A 20,373-nucleotide genomic window follows, 5' to 3' on the forward strand; every position below is an offset into this window, starting at 1 on the left:
CTGAGGGCCCTTCTGTCATGGCTGCCCTGCTCATAGGTTTGCCTACTCTGAACAACACAGCGGTAGGTTGCTTGTATCCTTCTACTGACGTATGACAACACCAGGCCAGAGAGGGGAATCCATTGCCCCGTAACAAATTTCCCCCAAAAGGAGCAGCTTAAAGCAATGACATTCATTTCTCGCAGTGTTGTGGGCCAGGAATCTGGAAGCAGCTTAGCCAGGTGGCTCTGGCTCAGGGTCCCTCATGAAATCACAGCCAAGATGTCGGTCGAAGCTGCGGTCACGTGAGGGCTTGGAGGCACAGGAGGAAAAGGTTGCAAGTTCAGGAAACCACGAGTCTTGCACGACTTAGACGCATGGTGTACACGGAGAGGGGTTGGAGATACGGACATGGGTCAAGAAAGGTAGGTCCTCTCCATATTGCAATGCTTCTCAGGTGGCAGATGCTGGCCTCCGGTGTCCAGTCAGCGGTCAGCAAGGCGCCCTCCTGGAAGTGAACCACCATGCCGCATCTGTAAAAATCAGTCACTGGCACAGTAGAAACTGGAGGGGGTGTAGGTTAGGTGAGGAAGAGACCAGGAGTCTCTACCGATGGCCCAGGGAGAAATGTTGTAATTCTGAAGCAGAGCTGAAGAAGACAACACAGAACATCAGGACTCAGAGAACAATCTGACGTCGCAGGTGAGGGAAAGAGGGTCATTTTAACAAAACAGACACTGTTTGACACACCCAGCGAGGCCCCGTAGTTTCTCCAGTGTTGGTCAGGGATGGTGTTTCCAGGGCCAGGACTTTGTCCGTCCGCCCAGGGAAGGTCACGAGCAGCGCGTGTCTGTTGCTCACTTCCGCAACATTTCACGGGGTAGAAATGGCATCTTGTTGACCGCTCAAACGTTTCTTCAAAATGTCCTTAGCAAAGCCATTTGTCTATGGGCAGAATGATTTAAAATTAGCAAAGGCAATATTTAATTTGGACCTAGCTAGGAAAGTGGAATTTTCCATGCAGAATCAGAACTGTCACCAGGTTATGGTGAATTGAAACAACAGCCCTGACTCCCGCACTTTGAGAAGACAAGACTGCTGGGCCCAGGGAGTGATTCAGGGCAGGAAAAGGGATGGATTCACCAGCAAGAGCTGTGAGCCAAGAGTTTGGTGAGACAATCATTCTCTAAAGGTCATCCTACCACCACCGGTTCCTCCTGATTTTACTAAACCCAAATTCTGCCCTCCACCCTCTAGCCCAACCCCAGGCTTCCCTCTTCTACTGTAACAGTGCCTTCAATGTTTGTGATTCCCTTTTTTGTTCATAGAAGAATCACTGGGGTATAGAAAACACACTGTTTTATCTCACCTGTATCACACAACCTCCCAGGAATGATCTTGGTCTCTCCACCACCCTCCATGTCCTAAGAGAGTCCTACAAAGGCTCTCAGTTCCAGATGAGTCAAGAGACCAGCCTGGTACCATCAAACCCCCTAGAATGAAACAAGTCTCTACCACTCTTGATTGCCCCCCTCTTTTTGCTCATCGAGCTGAAGTTTCTCAACTTTGTTGATCTTCCCAAAGAACCAACTTTTCAGAGAATCCACTAATCACCGACTAACTAGCTTATTAATTTGAGATCTTTCTTCTTTTTTAATGAATGTGTGCACAACTGTAATTCCCCGGGAGACTGTCCTCACTGCCTCTCATGGGTTTTGGTATGCTGGGTTCATTTCCCTCTTTTAGCCATAGCCATAATCACAGTAAACTGGGAGAACAGAAGGCACGAGGGAATACAAGTGGTCAGGAGTGTGGCTTTTCCCTAAATTAAACCTGTCTAGAAAAGAGGATTCTAACTGTAAGTTGAGTTCTTCTTCTGCCTGAAGGAGAAGCTGTCTTTGCTAATGAAATGGTGGCCTATGGAAGCTCTTCTGGGTCTTCTCTGAGATACCAGGGCACATTTGAGCAGGTCAGTATGAAGCAGTGTTGACTCAACGATGAGTTTGCGGTAAATGTCTCAGAAGGCAGAGAACACATTTTACAGTGACCAAGAAGAACTGGACAAAGTTTTCTGTTCTATCACCCTGGACCGTTAGCCGTTCCAAATATTGTTGCAGGGGTCAGGCCACCATGATCCTCATCCAAGGCCACCTCTCCACACTGCCCAGCCTCCTCCATCAGCCAGTGTGGAAAACTGGCCACACTTCAGAGGAACGTCCATCATTTTGTGGTCTGGGATCTGGATGAGTTAGCAGGTGACCATGAGCCAGCACTAAACAGAATGGGGCTGAATTTCCGAGGGACACATGAAACTAATGTCCTGGCCTCTTGCGGTTACAAAAGATCCTTCCCAACACAGCACAATTCAGCCCAGGAAACTTCCCAGGTGACTTTAGTTGGATGCAGACTTGCCCCTCACTTCCAGGCCTCCACTGTTTTGGAATGTTGCTATGCATTATTAAACAGCTGCCACATTTAGTCCAAGAGGTGGCCGCATTTCAATGGCTGGTGAAGTAATTCCTGTTTATATGTGCAGTCGCAAAAAGTTTTGGAACCCTCTGGCATGAGAAGCATCTTATAATACATCATTACTTATTTTTAACAATAGTTGGGGAGGGATGAGGGCTTTTTCCCACATCCACATACTTTGAAAGGTGATAGTCAACCAGGAACAACTTCTGATGGGTTCTCTGCTTTTATCCAGTCGATTGGAGCACAGCTGAGAATGTCGCTTTAATGGTGAAACAAATCTTAAGGTAATTTCTTGGAATGTGTAGCTGATGAGACGAGACCAAAAAAGAAAAAAAAAGGCGGGGGGGGGGGGGGGAGCTGAATCATCTGCATAGTTGGTTGCCCAGAACAATAAGAGAAGAATTTGTAATTCTACTGAATCACGGAGCCATTGTGGTCATCATGGGCTGCTAAGCCCAGGTGATTATGCAAATCAAACTATTTCTTTCAGAAAGCTGGCCAAAAAAATATGGCTAAACTTGTCATGTTAGTATAAATCAAAAGCTAGGTATGACCTAATCATATACCCTATTTTGATACCTCCTTTTTTCAGAGAGGGTAGAATTAGTCTGCAGGCAGCACTCCCAGGGATTATTAAAATTGTTTTACAAAGGGGAAAACTATAGCAAAGAGAAACGGAGTAATTCACTCATTGTCTCGGCTGAGTCATGACCTAAGAAACCTAAGAAAAGAAGCCTTTTCTCCTCACTTCCTATCTCCTTGGCCCCTTAAAGGATTGTAGTGCCAGGCAACATTTCTCCTTAGCTTCATTTTTAATAAATTCTCAGATTTAGATCGGTTCAAAATTCCAACGTGAAGTAGAAAAGAAGAGGAAAGAAAGGATGTACGCTAACAAGACAATAAGCAGACTTAAGCCTTCGAGGCAAGGCAACTCAAAAGGTCTTACAGAAATAAATAGAAAATAGTGTGACGAAAAGAGACCCTTCTTTCCATGTTCGTGTAAGTCACTTACCCTCCTGAACAATCTTAACTCTGTGCAAATGCCTGGCTTCTGATTTTCCTGTATTCGGTAAATCTACAGTCCTTTCCTTCAAAGCATAAAAACATGTAGTCTTTCTTTAATAAAGAAGCACCCTTCTGAAGTTCTTGAAACCAAGAATAGACACCTATTTTAAAGACTGCCCCATCACGGGGTAGATCTCTGTACAAACGCAATGGAAGGTATTAGCCAAAACACATTAGGGCAAAAACATTTTTCGATGCAATTAAAAAATGGTTAGGCCGGCATATGTCTGATATATCCCCTTCTTATCACATCTGTCTATCTCTTCGCCTCATCCACAGCTCCAAAAACTGCAACTGGAACGTTCTCCAACTGAAAACTGGGTACAGGCCAACATCCAAGCTTAGTATTTGCTTAGCAAACATCAAAGAGTGAATAATGTGTTGTCATTCCCTGACCTTATAAGAAGGTTGAATATAAAGTAACAACCTTAGTCACTGTGTAGAATGACGGTAGTGAAGCAGTATTTCCCTCAGCCTGGATTCTTTCCTTCTTTGTCCAAAAGGGAGCAGTCAGCTACCTTGCAGGGGGTAGGTGCTTCGCAGGTACATATCATTTCCTTACCTAAACAAAGCCAGGGCAGCAGCGTGGTCTCAAGAAGAAGGTGGGAGTTATCATGTAGAAAACCAAGTTCAAGTCTCCTAACCAGCTGTGGGGCCTTGGGTTTGGCACTCCGCCTCCCCGACCTTTTCCATCCGTAAGAAGAAGAACAGAGGACCTGCCGGGGCTACAAGTCTGGGATTCAAATGCAGCAAGCCAAGGTTTCTTTGTTCCCCGACAGGGAGACGCCAGGTCCCTGAACACAGCCCTGCTTCCTGCCTGCTGCCTTCAGTGCTTCGGGACCGGACTGTGTGCTCCACTCTGTGAACCACTCAGTTTTGGTTTGTTGCAAGGCTCATTAGAGCCGGTGTCCTCCTTCTCCCTGAACTGTGTCGCCCACACTTTTTGGGACATGGCTCAGACATCGCCTCCTTGAGTGGCACTCCCGGCCCCCACACTCCCTGGTAGCCTGCACTCCCCTACCGACCTCCTGGCGTCTCCAGGAGGTCCTGAGTCCTCCTCCCGGCCAGCAAGGCTATTGGTTCCACCGACATTGTTTGGAAGTTCTTGATATGCCGAAGTTAAAATCTTGACTTACCCCTAATGCGTTCTTTCTCTGGTCCCCGGATACACACATCCTCTGCCTCCCTCCCATGACAGCCTCGCTGAAAGGCAGAGAATGCTTTGTGGATTCTCATGGTGATGGCTTCACTGCACTAAATCATCGCTAAATAGAGTCAGTTGTTTGGAAAATATCAGTACCGTGAGTATTTGGCTTGGTAAGAAATATGCGAATACGCAAAACGGGATTGGCCCCCGGGGCACCCCGGGGGTCTCAGTAGGTTAAGGGTCGCCTCTGGATTCTTGATTTGGGCTCAGGTCATGATCTCATGGTTCGTGAGTTCGACCCCTGAGTGGGGCTCTGCGCTGACGGCGTGAAGCCCGCTTGCGATTCTCTCTCTCTCCCCCCCTCTCTCCCTACGCCCCTCCCCTGCCCCGCGCTCTCTCTTCCTCTCTCTCTAAATAAATAATTAAACTTAAAAACAAACACAAAAGATTGGCCCCTTGTTCATTGACAACAAAAGCTGGGTGATGGGTCCACGGGAGTCCATTAGTCTATTCTTTCTCGTTATGTTATGCCTGACAATTTCCCAAAAGAAGCTTAAAGTGAAGTATTAAGCAACACTAACAGAAATCCGTGTTAGGAAGCAAAAGGCATAGATAGTCTCTAAACGGGTCTCACATTGGACTCAAGCGTTTCCTCTTGCAGCAGAGGTCTGATGTGGGTGCTATACTGCCCTGTCTGGCTCTACTGGGGGGATGTCCTTCAGATGTGCTGCTACAGGAGCTCAGGGAGCATGTTGTAGGTAAACGACGAAGTGACCGTGGCCACTTTCCAAGCCAAGCAGCCAGGAGACAGACGGCAAGCCAGAAAGTCGCAGCTGCTGCTGCGGGAGAACCCTGCTCGCCTTGTAACTGCAACAAGGCTAATGAGAGAAAGTTAGCAGAGCCAGCAGGGCTGTGCTCCCCGTCACACCACCCCCTGCCCCCCCCCACGCCACCCCCACCGCCCGGCCCTGGGGCTGCACTGGTGGCTGACTCTGGGAAGGACCCACGATCCTGTGACCAGGCCATTCCCTTCAGGAGCCGGATCTGAGTACTGATTCATACACGGGACCCTTTCGGAAGAACTGCCTCCATTTTCAGTAAGTGTCGTTCAAAATGAATGAGGCATTTTGGTAAAATAAGTTTGCGGTTCACCCAAAAGGATTCTGGTAAGCTCCACCATGACTTTGTCTCAATAGTGAGATAACGGAGACTGGAAAGGAGGAGCAGAAAACTTGGATCTTCTTGTGAACCCAGAATCAATAGCGCATCAGTGAGACAACCGTCAGCTTGGCAGGTCAAAGATTTTCATGTTTTCTTTGCTTGTCGGTTCCTCCCACTTAAGCCTGGACACAGCTCAGGGAAACAACGGCCCTACCAGTCTATGTCATTCGTGAGGAAACCGAAACTCTAATCCCGGAATCAGGACTGGCCTGACATACCTCCCAGCAGTGGTGTTTAGCATTTAGAAGAGTTAGGCGTGAAAAATGCCCTTGCCTGTATTGATGTCAGAAACAAAGCCGTGACCGCAGCGGGCTTGGTCCAGACCGACGCACGCAGCCGGTAGGCGGGGGGAAGGCCGTACCAGGAATACATGCTGGAGTCATGATCCCTGCGGATCAGTAAGCAGCCCCCGAGCCTGGCCCCGAGAGCGTCCCAGTCACCCTTCCCACACGGCTGCTCCTCTGGGAAGGCCAAGTTCCAGTCTGGGGGCCTTGGGAGACTTGCCCCAGCCCTTCGACCTGCATCTATATCAAAGGTCGGAGACGGATGCCATGCTGACCTACATTTTGTCTTGTACACCTGGCCTAGACCTGAATTACCGTCCTCGCATTCCCGTGGCTCACGTTCACGGGCAGCGTCAGCAGGTACACATCCGGGCACAGGTGATGTCGGGGTAAAGTTTTCAGAAGGAGAAACTGCCCAAGGGGAGCATAAGCCTAACAAAGCAGGGCTTATGTAGACGGGTCCTGATGCACTAGGAAGCAGACCTCAGGGAAGAAGATAGCATAGGTTTGATGTAAAGCTAACATATAAAGCATTGAAAATAAAACAATAAAAACAATTTTGTGTGTTCGTTTTGGCATTTATCAAGGAAGGAAGGAAGGAAGAAAGAAAGAAAGAAGAAAGAAAGAAAGAAAGAAAGAAAGAAAGAAAGAAAGAAAGAGAAAAGAAAACTGGTGATAATGTCAGGTGGCTTGAAAACTTACAATGAACCAAAGGGGACTTGGGAGTTTCATTTATTGTAAACTTTTGGCAACAGAGGCTTTCAAAATCATTTATTTCATCTTAGATTGGGCCAAATTTGTATAATAGAGGGATGATCGACACAAGTTACTGGATGATGATGATGATGGTCTTTGTTCTTTTTTCTCTTTAATTCGTGTATGTTTTTGGATGATGGTCCATGTTCTAATAAGCATGGGAGTTAACCCAACAATTTCCCCTTTTATTTTTCCACTGCCTCCTGCCTATCCCCTATGATCAAAACTATACACGTTTTTGTGCATGATTGTATACAAGAATCAAAACCTGGTCCCTGAGAACATGTTTTGCCTGCTGTTTTGACTTTGTTGACAGCTCTCAGATAACCTCACACTTCATCAGAAATACAGAAAAATACCCTTGATTGTTAGAAAACACTTTTTTAAGTGGATCTTGCAAAAGAGCTGGCACAGAAGTCCTAAGATAAGCTCACGGCAGTATCACTGATTGTTCGTGCTTATTTTCCTAGCAGAGATGACAGGATAAATACGCATTAGCCGTACAACCTCCCTGTGTTGGTGCCCATGTCACTGCTCATCCTTTGGGAGCTGTGAGCCGAGATGACCAGTAATGCTGGCCGGCGGGTGCCGGGAACCGTGGGGGGTCCAAGCACATTTCTAGGGTAGACGACAACAGCTGGAGTTGGAGCCACAGCGGCTGGAGCGGGAAGAGACCATGGCTAGCGGTGAGGGCATCTTAGTCGCCGTCAAGCCCGATGAAGCCCAATGGGGCTTCAGGGGAGAGATCGTCAAGCATTTTCAGCAGAAAAGATCCTGCCATGTTAGTTCGAAATTCACGCAGGCTTCTGAAGACTTACTCGAAGAACACTGCGTTGACCTGAACGACCGTCTATACTTGGCTGACACAGTGAAATGCATGCACACAGGCCAGTGGCGGTCACGGTGTGAGAGGGGCTGCGTGTTGTGAAGACGGGTCAAGTGATGATCCAGGAAACTCACCTGCCAACTCCAAAGCATCCACGGGCCTGTTTGCATCCAAGCTGGCAGGAACATTCTTCACGGCAACAATTCTTGGAGAATGCAGAGGAGATTGGCCTGTGGTCCCCGTGCAGTGCGACGTGCTATCGTCGGGGTAAAATGTTTTATCCCAAGGCAAGAGAAAAAAATAAATAAATAGAAGGCTTAAGAAACTAATGTTGGCATGTTTCCAAGAGTTCAATGACAGGGTCACGTAAAGCAGTATGATGTTCTCTGAGGTCGAGTTTTGGTGATCAGAGCAAAGGCCAAGGGTCCATTCTTTCCAGAGGTCAATTCTAGCTGGCTAAAGTGCAGAGGAAAGGGCAGATAGCAAGGAAACTGCAAACAAATGGCCCCAAATTCAGGTTTTCACCTGGAGGCAGGAGCAGCACATAGACCTGAGACTTTCTGACGCTTCACCTCAGGGCATGGACAGACCCAGGGGCAGCAGTGGCTCTACGCCCATGAACATGACTATGCAAATGGTCGCAACTGACTTCTGCAGACAGAGAGTATTTCTCATTTGGAGAAGTAACACAGCCAAGAAAACTGTCTCATAGAGCCACGTGGCACTCGTGGGCTCCCCTGGAAAGCCACCACCTCCTGTCCATCATCAGAGTTTGCACAGAGATACCCCCTTGAGTAAAAAGGGGGCTACAGAGCCTTGACTTCACAGCAGGGCTCTTACTACATGTCAAAGTACGTAATTGTGGTTGAACTCAAAGCAAGGATAGCCAGAACAGGCTGTGTTCATTAGTCTCTGCTACTCATGCCCCCACACAGTCTCTAGGGATAATTGGTTCAACCAAGAATTTCAACCCAAACTGTCAATACATAGTATATAGTCAGAAAAAGAAAGGGTCCAACTTATGTATCATGATCTCTTGTAGGCTGTGAAATCAAATTAGTGCCTCATAGGCGACATTTCTTCAGTGCATTAGAATGAAATCGAAAATACAACGATACTTTGTAAGTTTCACGTACACATGGGCATTGGGTTATGATGTGAGGTACAGTCTTTGAGTCAAATCAAGAAGTCTTACTTTGCGTCACATAAGCATGGGTGTTGGGTTCTGATATTAGATGTCATTCTTTGGTTCTCACCTTGAAAACTGCTGCTTTAGAGTTTCCTTCACAAAGCACGGATGTATTAGGGGACACGCCCAAATTTAGAGGTAGAGTTGTCAGAACTGCAAAGGTGTAATTTGCATTCAAAATTCCAATGTGGAAAAGAGGGATGCTTAATGTTACTCCCCCAAAAGCATAATCACTTTATAACCGAGGAAACAGAGCTGGTCTCCTCTGTGATAGGAGAATGAGCATGAAAACTAACACGTATAGACCACACCTGACCCACCAATGTTAAGCCCCAGTGTCTGTAATCTTTGCATGGTCCCACACCGCCTCCAGAGCTCCCTTCCCATATTCCCTTAGTCCACGCAGAAAGAAAAAGTGGTTGTAGTCCTTTAAACTCACAGCCTAAAAAGCATTTTTTTTTTTTTTGCTACATTTGAAACTAAATTGGGCAAGTGCTCACTTCGGCAGCACATACACTAAAATGGGAACAATATAGAGAAGATGAACGTGGCCCCTGCACAAGGATGACACGCGAAGTTGTGAAGCGTTCCATATTTCAAAAATAAATAAACAAATAAATAAACAAACAAATAAATAAACAAAATTGGACAAATACCTCTTGCATTTGCAGATGCATTTTAAACGGACCCAGTGGCTGAATTCAGGTTGCTCTCTTCCTAGTTTCTGAACGTCCTTTCTAAGCCACCTGTGCCCACAGCAGCAGTTAGCATTCATTTGGAGCATAAAGGGCCACGGAGAAGCCAGAGTCCAGAGACAGTTGGGATTAGGTGGGACCCAGCCTCAAAGAGCTACCAGAACGGGGAAGGAGACGGGGCCTGAGCAGGGAGCCACCTGGAAGAGGCAGCTGATGTGGGTGCTTCTCACGAATGTTTCCAACACTCTCCCCCCAGGCGTTACACTCCTTCATATACTCTTCCTACGAAATCCCTGTAGGGTCTGAGTGCTCTGGGTCTGTGGCCCACGCTGTGCCATACTTTGATGTAAGGAGATGTCTCTAGAATTCAAAACTAAGGATTTGATATAAGAAGCTGTATATGGGCGTCTGGAGTTTCTACTGCCCGGGTGAAAGAAAGAATTGCACTACAATTAAAGGTGCCCTGAAAACCACAAAGTTCAGCTGACCCATGGAGGAAAAGGGATCCATGATCTGAGTTTACCCCAGGAACTTAGATTAAATGCGTTTCCATTTCTAGCACCTTCCAGCGGTGTGCTGAAATGGGTCACTGCAGAACCAGAGGCCACCACCCCAACTCATGGGTGCAGACAGCAAGGTCAAGCAGGAGGTCCCCTAAAACTGAGATCCAGAGGCCATTGTACCACCTGGGGTTAGAAAAGGTCAAATTAAATTCCGTCCGTTTGCATTCGTTTAAAATTATTTTCATTGCAGGTTAGACTGCACTTTATAGAGGGCTGGTCGCTCAATTTTTTTAAAATTTTTTTAATGTATATTTATTTTTGAGAGACAGAGTGTGAGTGGGGGAGGGGCAGAGAGAGAGAGAGAGAGAGAGAGAGAAAGAAAGACACAGAATCTGAAGAGGTTCCAGGCTCTGAGCTGTGAGCACAGAGCCCAATGCGGGGCTCGAACTCACAAGCCGTGAGATCATGACCTGAGCCGAAGTCGGGCGCTTAACCGACTGAGCCACCCAGGTGCCCCATTTTTTTTTATTTTTAATGATCATGACTTTACCCTTCTCCCCCCATTAAAACAGGAGAATAGAATGTAATTCAACATCAAATCGAAAGGAGTCAATAACAATCTAAGTCTTAGAAATCGGAAAGAAAGTACTGGGCATAATAATGTATGCAGAACTGTTTTATAGAATGATTTTATAAAACAACGCCACTGGATGGAATTGTCCATCCTGGGTAGAGTGACGGTAAAAATTACCACAAGAATAAAACCTTTTATCAAGAGCAGTAAGGTGGTCGGTGGTTCCATGGGCAACAAGCACGGCTTCGGAGAATGCACTAATTTGGCTACAAACTCTAGTATACTACATCCAAAATACTACATTCTGTGTCAGGGTTTATATCATCAGCTCTTTCTTCAATCCCCTGACACACTAAACATTTGCTCATGGAAGAAACCGTAACATTTGAGAGTCCTGGATAGGTCAACGCTTGCACAAATGCGGAGTAAGGAATCAATTGTTCAACGGATTTCAGAAAATGAATTGGAGGGGGCAGAAATATTTCTTACCCCCACCTCTACTCTGCCTTAAATCACCTCTGCCCTGCCAACGTAACGGTCAAAGACACCATTTTAGATTTGTTTTCCCATCAACTGAATGTTTTGTTAATGGTTTTAGCAAATACGTAATTTCATGTAATTTCAAAAGAAAGCAACGTGTCATTTCAAAAGCACCTGACTGAGATTTTTCTGAAAGCAAAAATTGGTGGGAGGCAGGGAAGCCCATCAGGCTCTTCCAGAACGTGAGTGTGAGCCGCCGCGAGGAAGAGAAAAGCACACGGTCGATGCGTCAGGATTTTGCATAAACTTGACTCTAATCTCAGATACCATTGCCAGAAAGCTCCGCCACTGGCCACACAAGCAGGTGTCTTTTGAAAGACTGCTGGTGGCATACTAAATGAATTGAGTAAATTTATTGAAAGGATTCATCGTATCCACATAGTCATTTGGTTACAAAAACAGCCCAGGGACAAGACAGGTGTAAGAGTCAAGAAGAGACGTGAAGACAAATGTGGAGCCAGAATCACGTCCAACCCCAGCAGATGGAATCAGGGATGCGGTGTGTGCAGCGAACCTCTGGAAGGTCAGGCTCTGTTTGTGCTTCGCGTGCTGGTGACAGCCACCGATGTCCCTGCTCTTCGCTCTGTCTCTTCACCAGGAAGAGTGCCTCCTGTTTGTGTTGGGTGTTTGGCTCTCGGTGGCCTCACAAGAGTGGTCTCCAGAGCGTTATGGTGTTGGTGCAGGTGCAGTGATGCCAAGAGGGAAAAACAGTGAAGAGGGTTGTTTAAAAGAAGCTGATGATTTAAAAATAAAAAAAAAGAAAGTCCCACTGTGCCTGCGCATAGCGGTCAACACTATGCATGCACGTAACGGTCAACCTAAAACCAGCACTTTCACTGGAGCATGAAGAGGGGACACCCCCTTCTTTGTTCCAAACATGCCCTGTAGAGCACATTTTAGCCCCTTGTTATTACTTTTCACTTCAACAGTTGCCTTTACTGTTCATTTTCAACGGGCTTTTATTTGATGAAAAGATTGTGGAAGGGGAAGGTGCTGTGATGTCTCCCAGTCTTTGAATCCCTCTGTCTGGCCTGGATCCTGAACACCCAGGGACGGGCAATGGCTCAACTCAACAAGCATTTATGGCTCACCTCTCATAAGTACTTTATCGGGGGACCACAGGAGACCTGTGAAGGAAGCTGACACTGTCCTTCCTGCCATCTGTCCATCACCCTGCCACTAGATAGAGAAAGGCAGGCATGGAAAGAAAAACTCAAAGCGCCAAAGACCAAAAAATACCATCCTGTGGCTGGGATCAAAAAGGGCTTTGGTGAGGAAGAAGTCTATAAGCACTCTAACTGAAAGGAGAATCTTCTGGCAAAGTGAAATCATAGTTCTCGAAGACGGTGAGCCTTTCTTCCAGAGTTTCATGTCGTGTGGCACCTTGCTGTCTAACGATGCCATAGTCCACATGCCCACCAGCACCACCCTCCCTACACCGCCACTGCTGGGCGGTCACATCCCACTCCCTCATTCAACTTTCCACGTGAGAGAGGCAAGGGACACATCCACTAGTTTTTTCACGGACCGGGTCCCAACTTCGTATTCCCGTCACACCCATTTTTCTGAAGGCTCGCCCTAACATAGGACCTCGCTTGTACTCCGACACGAAGTTCTCAATGGCCCTGGGTAACGGTGAGGACTGTCGCAAGGACTACCTTCTCTGAATTAGCTGCCCTCTCTTTGTCTAAGCAAGCTACGTGGATATGGTTTTTCTGGTCAGTTCTTCCTTCTTATCATTCATAGCAAGAGAATTTGTCATTGCCAGAGAACCCGACACTGCAACTCGTGGAATGGTAAGTCCTAGAGAGGCTGAAGAACAAACGGCTTTAACTTGTTGCACATTGTCTAGGGCTACTGAGGACTTTGCCCAAATAATCTGATCAGAATCTTGAAGGGGCAGAAAATGAGTATTTTGAGGAATAGGCACCCAAAAGTAAGCTTCAACAAAGTTCGCTTTCAGGAGCCCTTTCAAACCTGAGGAGTCTCCGGATAGGGATGGGATGTCCAATTTTTGGCAAAATTTGTCCATTTTGGGAATGTCCAATGTTCTACTTTCGGGGAACAACGGAAACAGAGCTGTTGTGAATTCTGCAACAGAGAAAGGTCTTGTCCACCACGAGGCCGAGAAGATTGAGCCAGGTGGTGCCCACGTCGTGAGCACACGGGGCAGAGTAATCACGGCTGCTTCATCTACCCGCATATTGTTCGGTACCTACATGACCACGCACGTAAGCAGGGTTCAACACCTGTCGGTTGACCATCGGAATGGTCTAATGTAGACAAAACCTATCACTCCGAATGCCACAACTACCCAGAGCACCATGTACATAGCTCTGGCTTAACGTTTGCCGTCCTACTAACATCATATTCCAACGTCCACCCTTCACCGGACCCTGAGCTGTCAAGGATGTGGATGGCCTTTTATCCCTTTGTGTGTCCTAGGCCTAGCTAGCACTGTGCTCGAAAAGGAACCTTGAAATGACTCAACAGATACAGCTTTTCCATCAAAACAGGCACAAGTGCCACACCTTACGAGGTGTCTGCTGCATTTCCACTCTGTGTTACAAAGACAGAAACGGAAGCACAGGAAGAGCCTGAGATCATGCGTGTCCGTGAGGGACAGAGCTAAGTCGGGGCTCCAGTTCCAGGTTGGCTTAATTAAATAACTACCAAAATGACTTAAGAACCAGTCTTGGCGAAACTTATTTTTAGGTAGAAAGGATCGGTGGGTAAACTATCAGCAAGGTAATCGGTTGATTCAAACCTGTTTTGTTACAGTAGATCGCATGTGTATGGAAATATATCTCAATTAGAGAGAGCCTTGTGCTTCCTGGGAAAACTTAAAGTAAACAACAACAATAATAATAATGGAATGTGGAGACGGTTTCTCTGGCTGCACTTGAGAAACTCAGGGCCAGGCTCTGTGCCCATTAGTCAAAAAGGCATCCAAAGGCTGGGAAATCAGGAGCAAATGCCCCTGACGAAAATTCCAATCCCGGTGTTTCCTCCCACCCCACTCTTACAGACTCCACAAGTCTCCCCCAGTTGACAATGGCTTTGCCCCGAGGACATCTCTGGGGGCGTGACTTTCCAAGGTCTTTATTGAAAGCACCACCTGGAAGGAGTGATTACCTAACAATTTGCCAAAAGGGCGGGCTGCAGAACCTTTGGCATTTTTGAATTGCAACTGTTTTCTGTCATCGTAAAGAAAAAGCTAATCATTTTTTCCAGCAAACCACCCCCTCTGTCTCCTGCACAGACTATTACGAAATTGCCAAAGACCACACACTTGGCTTTCTCTGTTTTCACAGTTTTTAAAGCCATCATCAAAAGGCAAAGGGAGCTCGAGAGGAGGATTTCTTTCCAGCACAGCATCTGAAGTGGCATTCCATTGGTAGAATGCTATTCTCTTCTGGCTACCTTCCATAAGTTCCATCTTCTTATTAAGTGTTTATCATCTTGCTTAAAGGAAAAGGAGACAAAAAAAAAAAAAAATCTCGAACTGTGTCCAATTGGGAAAGTGCCATACAGCCCTTACAGTCATGCTATCGAATATTCTGGAAATGGAGTCTAAAGACCAAAAAATTCAGCTCCTAATATAAAAGTTCAATTTATGATAACATTTATCTCCACGTTAATAAGGAATTTGCAAACAAAGATGATTATCCAGGTCTTTGAAGATGCACACCATGAATCAATCCAGCTACGGACTAGTGATACAAGGCAGTTGGTTTTACCAGAGTTGGCCCAATGTAAGATGTTTCTTTTTTATGTGAAATTATGTTGAGAGAATTTTGAAATGCACACCATCTGAGTCACAGGCACTGGCTTAGAAGCAGGAATTTAGCACAAACATTTTTTAGCGGCAGATCAATGATGTAAAGTTTGTTTTCAAGGGAGAATAAAATAAATGTTTCACTTCCAAAACTAACCTGACCTACGGGGTAGAGAACATAGCACTGGGCCCAGAGTTTAGGAAAGTCGTCAGAGCCCTCCTGGGTCATGTCCTCCGTGCACCATGGTGACCTAACAGAGACCTTCCCTCGACCGGCCCATCTCACCCTCTCTCTGCAGACATGGGTTCTGGCAACTGACACCCTCTTCCCCCCGAGTCTTAAAGTATGAGCCACCCTTCCTTCCTGTCATCCTGTGACAACGCTTCTCACCGCATTCCTAGGCAAACCTGGCCTGAGCCTCCAATTCAGGCCTCCCTCACGTACACACTTTTAGACTGATAATGTGCGATTCTAAGAGTTTCTGTTTATATTCCAATTGATATTTGTAATGGCTCAGGAAATGAGTATCTATTACATATAACAGCATCTTTAGCACCTCAGGCTGCTTTATGACAGGGTGTGCCTTGACTTACTCTATTCCCACTACGTGGATTTTCCGTTCTACAACTGACTTTCCAAACCTAACTCGTTCCTCAAGACTTAGTTCTACCATTATCTCTATTATGAAACCTCCCCTACCTCTGTTTCCTGGAATTTTTCACTTCTGACTGTTTCTATTCTACCTCATACCTGTTGCTATAACTCAGAATTTATTATCTACTTACTTTTTACCACTCTCAAATTGTTTAATGCACTAATTTGGTCTCCCTCATAGATACCTCAAGCAATCTGAGTGTAGGATTATTCTTCTATTCCCTAGAAGACCTTGAAAGAGCAGACCTCGGCCGGCTGACTCCATCTTGTTCTGTAGCCTCCATCTTGAGTGACTATGTCCCCGACATGGCCGCAGAAAGAAGTTCCCGCTCAAACCTCAGACCACGCCTCCTCCCCTTGAGTAACTTCCCGCTCACCTGTTCAACATGAGTTGGGGCCTAGGCATAGATCTGTGGTCAGGGAGCCATCCTGAGGATGCAGAACAGGTGGAGGAAAGCCTTGAGTTTCCTTGTTTCACCTGGGGGTGGGCTGGGATGAGTCACTGGGGAAAGGAGAGCTCAGATGAAGGTGGAAAGATGGCAAGAGAACCCTACAATCCAGCAGTTACTCCCTCTGCACCCCTGAGAAAGAGGCTGGGTGACCTGAGGGCCAGACTCTTCTGATTTGGGGGAGCAGGCCCAAGACCACTGACACTCTGAGAGCAGGAGCTCAAGGACAGGAGAGGGATGGGCTTTCCTCTTTGTAATCGCTCTACTTTAAACCTTTCAAACCAGGCCCGGCAACCTGCGTGACGGACTCTTTCCTCAGCCAATCAGCTAGCAAGCCAATCGGTTGAGGCCACGACCCTTCCCCAGCCAATCGGCTGAGGCCATGACCCTTCCCCAGCCAATCGGCTAAGGCCACAATCCCTATAAAACCTTTGTGCTTTTGAAACCCGCTCTCGCTCTCTCTCTCTCTCTCTCTCTCTCTGGTATCTCACTGCTGCTTCGGGGCAGGTAGGGGATTGAGCTCGAGCTAGCTTGAAAAAAGGCTCTTTGCTTTTGCATTGGACTCAGCTCCCTGGTGGTCTTTGGGGATCACGAATTCTGGGCATAACAACCTAGTCACAAAGCATCATGCAATAAGCAGTAATGGATGGATAGAAAGACAACCTTCAAACTTTGGTGGAGAGTCTAGCTAAAGTGGTGATGCATTCGTATAATTAATTTCCAAAGCATTGCCTCAAAGGGTATTGAGTTTCATTTTGTTTTGAGACATATTGCTCTCATTTTGAATCATTCATTTTGTGGGGGGGTGGGTAAGAGAGTAAGTGAGAAAATGCTAGAAAAAAGTCTGAGACCAATATGCCTGTGTGGCATAAAATAATAGTTCCCAAATATTGCAGTATATTGGAATCGCTTGGGTAGTTTATTAAAAATACGATTCAAAGACTTAAGACTCACCCCAAAATTACTTAAAAGATACCTCCCAATGTGGGATTAGGTATTTTTTTTTTTAATTTTCTTCTTAATGTTTTTTAACGTTTATTTATTTTTGAGAGACTGAGAGAGACAGAACATGAGCAGGGGAGGGGTAGAGAGAGAAAGAGACACAGGATCTGAAGCAGGCTCCAGGCTCTGAGCTGTCAGCACAGAGCCCGACGCGGGGCTCGAACCCACAAACCATGAGACCATGACCTAAGTCAAAGTCGGATGCCCAACTGACTGAGCCACCCAGGAGCCCCAACTTCTCTCTATTTTAACAAGCTCCCTGAACCATCTGTACAGACAGTTTGCTTCAGGTCATTGGGTCGGCATATGGAAAACCCTCAAATAAGCACTAGGTTCAAATCCCGGTTCTGAAACTTAAAAGCCATGTGATTTAGGATATGTGGTTTAAATTCTCTGATCCTCATTTACTCATCTGTTAAATTGGAAAGATTAAATCCAATAGCCGTGAAGGCATGATTCCGTTCTCTATTACTGTACCATGGCATGGTTTTTGTCCCTGGGCCTGGGAATAGAGTTGTTTCTCTACGAATAACTAGAGTTAACTCTCTCGAGTTAACCATCTCCAGAGTTGGCCATCTCTGTGCTGAACCTCTTGGAAAGAGAAGATGCTGAGACCAGAAGTGAGTCTTCATCTTTATCTTAGACCGGAAGATAATCTCAGCCTCTCTCTGGAGCCTCATAGTCTAGATGTGTTCTCAGGTGGTCCCGGGTGGGAAGGTGGGAGGGGTGAGTGGGCCTCTGCCACAAATGGTAGACTTGGAGCTCTACCATGAGACTGAATGCAGGGGACCCTATGAGGTAGGTTGATGCCTGAGAGTTTGAGAAGAACCCCATCTAGCAGCAAGTTATACATTATTCGTTGTATAAGTTATTCCTTTCTATTATCCTGGAAGTTTAGCAAAATCTTGCTGATCTGATTTCCATAGCAGGAAATGAAGAGGGAAGGACTGTCCACATGCTTGGACCAACGTGATAAAAGATAGACCAGAAGAGTGGCACCAACATCTTGAAGGGAAAGTAAACCATGGGAGAAAAGGGTTGATTGTTTTAGACTATATAAAGTCTTTTTCTTCATACCACTAAGGTTAGTGGACATTTTCTCACACACACAAAAAAACATACACTTGTTGAAAATGCCTACTGATGAAGCTTAATAATACATGAGCTCACCGGTAGCAATTAAGTACACACTAGTGAGGTTGCTATAACAAAGTCAGCCGAATCAGAATGACTTCAGCTAGGTGGTGAAAACCCACAAGTGAGCTGTCCACAGCTAACAGCACCACAGCTGTTAGTAAGAAGACAGAAAGAATCTGGATCCTTAGCATCATCACTCCTACCGTCATTCAAGTCTTTATCGGCCACCTCTTCTTTGGATTATTGCAATAGGTAGTATAGAAACCCAGACCCCCAGTGCTCTGTGTGTTCCCACTACGTTTGGCTTCAGCAAAGTGACCAAAGGTGGCTGCTCCACCACCCACCTTTGCGGCCCATGAAAAGAGGAAACTGAGGAAGAGAAAACGTGCTCCTTTTATTTGGAATTTGCCCACATTGTGTCTGTTCCCATCGGCTGGAATCTAGAGCCAGTGGGCAGACCAAGACGTAAGGGAGACTAGAAAAATGCATTTGTTAGCTGGGAAGCCACCTACCCAGCTGGAAGGCCTAATACGACAGTCAAAGAGGAGGCCAGATACTGGGGCTCGGGTAGTTGTGTTTACTGAAGGTAAACAGTAAAATGTCTTTCATTGTCCTGTAAAAAGCCTCTGTGTGATCTTGGGGGGCAATGTATACAAGTGGTGTCCACCATACGAGCAGCTGAGTTCTTAGGGCGAGTTAAAGAACAAATCCTAGAGGTTCTACCTACATCATTGGTTCTTTCTCCAAATGTATGCACCTTGATCAGCTAAGGACATGCTTCCTTCCCAAGCATTTGTGTGTGTTTTGGCCAAAAACAACTATATCCAAGATAACAGGCCTGGAAAGAAACAGATGAATCACATTCACTCCCTATCCTTAGAGGGTTTACATCAGTGAAAAGGATAGTCATGGGAACGAGGCAGCAAGAGCTAAAGTCACAGCATGAATGGAATGATGAGACAGTACCATGGTGGAGATGACTCATCTGGGCTGAGGTGAGAGTGGGGGGTTGGAAAAGCCTCACAAGAGAAGACAGACTCTGCCTTCCCGTTAATGGATGAGAAGGCAGGACCTGTTCGGGAGGGCCCAGGATGGAGGAGATTCAGTGGGACGAGGGTGGAGCTTTGTGAGGGAGCGACGGGAGAGCAGAGTGAGGTACCGGGGAAGTTGGCCTGGACCAGATGGCAAAGGCCTTCTGTGGCCCACTCAGAAGTTGACCCCTTTTCTTCGGTGCAGCAGAGGGAGTGTGTGGGGTACCGGTGAAGCAAAGCATGCTTTAGGAGGATCGCTGGGATGAATGTGCAGTTGGTGAAATTATGGGAAAACAAAAGGAGGGAGATTAGTTTGGAGGCTCTTGCAGCTGTTGCAATAAATCCACCGGAGGATTGATTTTATTTATTTATCCACTGAAGGACGGATCGAGGCAGAGGTGCTAATGCCAGAGAAGAAGGGGATTGGAGATACTTTCAATGTGGATCCCTTAGAATGGGTGACAGACAAAGGCAGGGAGGCAGGATTCATCACCAGATGAATCAGAGCTCTGTAGCTGAAGGTAGTGAACACATGGTGATTAACTAGTTGAATATGAAAGATGAATCAGAGTACATTCATTGGTTTATGGCAGCAGGGGGTTCCCATCTGCAGTGTTCATAGGGAAGTGAAGTACCACCTCTAATCACCGTTACCTGATTCAGAACGTTATCCCTGGACCCTCAGATAAAAACCGTTTATTTGGAACTCATTTCATTCAACTGCACCACCTTTTAGCCTTCCATATCACCATCACTGTTCAATCCCCCCATTTATCCATTAAAGTCTTCACCTGCTTCCTAGTCTCCCTCTCCACATTCCTTTCCGTGGAACTTAACTCCATCGGACAATCCAAATTAGCCTCCAGCCTTGTGTTTTCTTGACCTTTTCAAATTCATTGACCACCTCGGCTTCGCCTGAACACACACTTTTCTAGCAGAAGGAATCTTTCTGACTATAAACTTTAATCGGCCACTTCGCATGGGGAGACAATCAGTTACGTAGTTATGAGAGGCCAGAAGATGAAAACAAACAGCGTCTGAGAAAAAATGTAACTATTTCTGGCACTAAA

The 20,373-nt window shown here is 46.3% G+C and overlaps 1 long non-coding RNA gene and 1 other non-coding gene across 2 annotated transcripts in view; one reads left to right on the top strand and one right to left on the bottom strand.

Annotated features, from left to right (window-relative positions):
• Window positions 1-6,895: 6,895 nt before the first annotated feature.
• Window positions 6,896-20,373, bottom strand: part of LOC132682282 (uncharacterized) — a 49,224-nt gene continuing 35,746 nt past the window's right edge. The window contains exon 5 of the long non-coding RNA XR_013554405.1: window positions 6,896-8,006. This is a non-coding gene — a long non-coding RNA (uncharacterized LOC132682282). The remainder of the gene's footprint in view (window positions 8,007-20,373) is intronic.
• Window positions 9,432-9,538, top strand: LOC132682522 (U6 spliceosomal RNA). The gene has a single exon (XR_009611708.2). It is a non-coding gene; the product is annotated as a U6 spliceosomal RNA (small nuclear RNA).

The sequence above is a fragment of the Panthera onca genome, chromosome A1, assembly GCF_046562875.1.
Source record: "Panthera onca isolate mPanOnc1 chromosome A1, mPanOnc1 haplotype 2, whole genome shotgun sequence".
In the NCBI taxonomy this organism is placed as follows: domain Eukaryota; kingdom Metazoa; phylum Chordata; class Mammalia; order Carnivora; family Felidae; genus Panthera; species Panthera onca.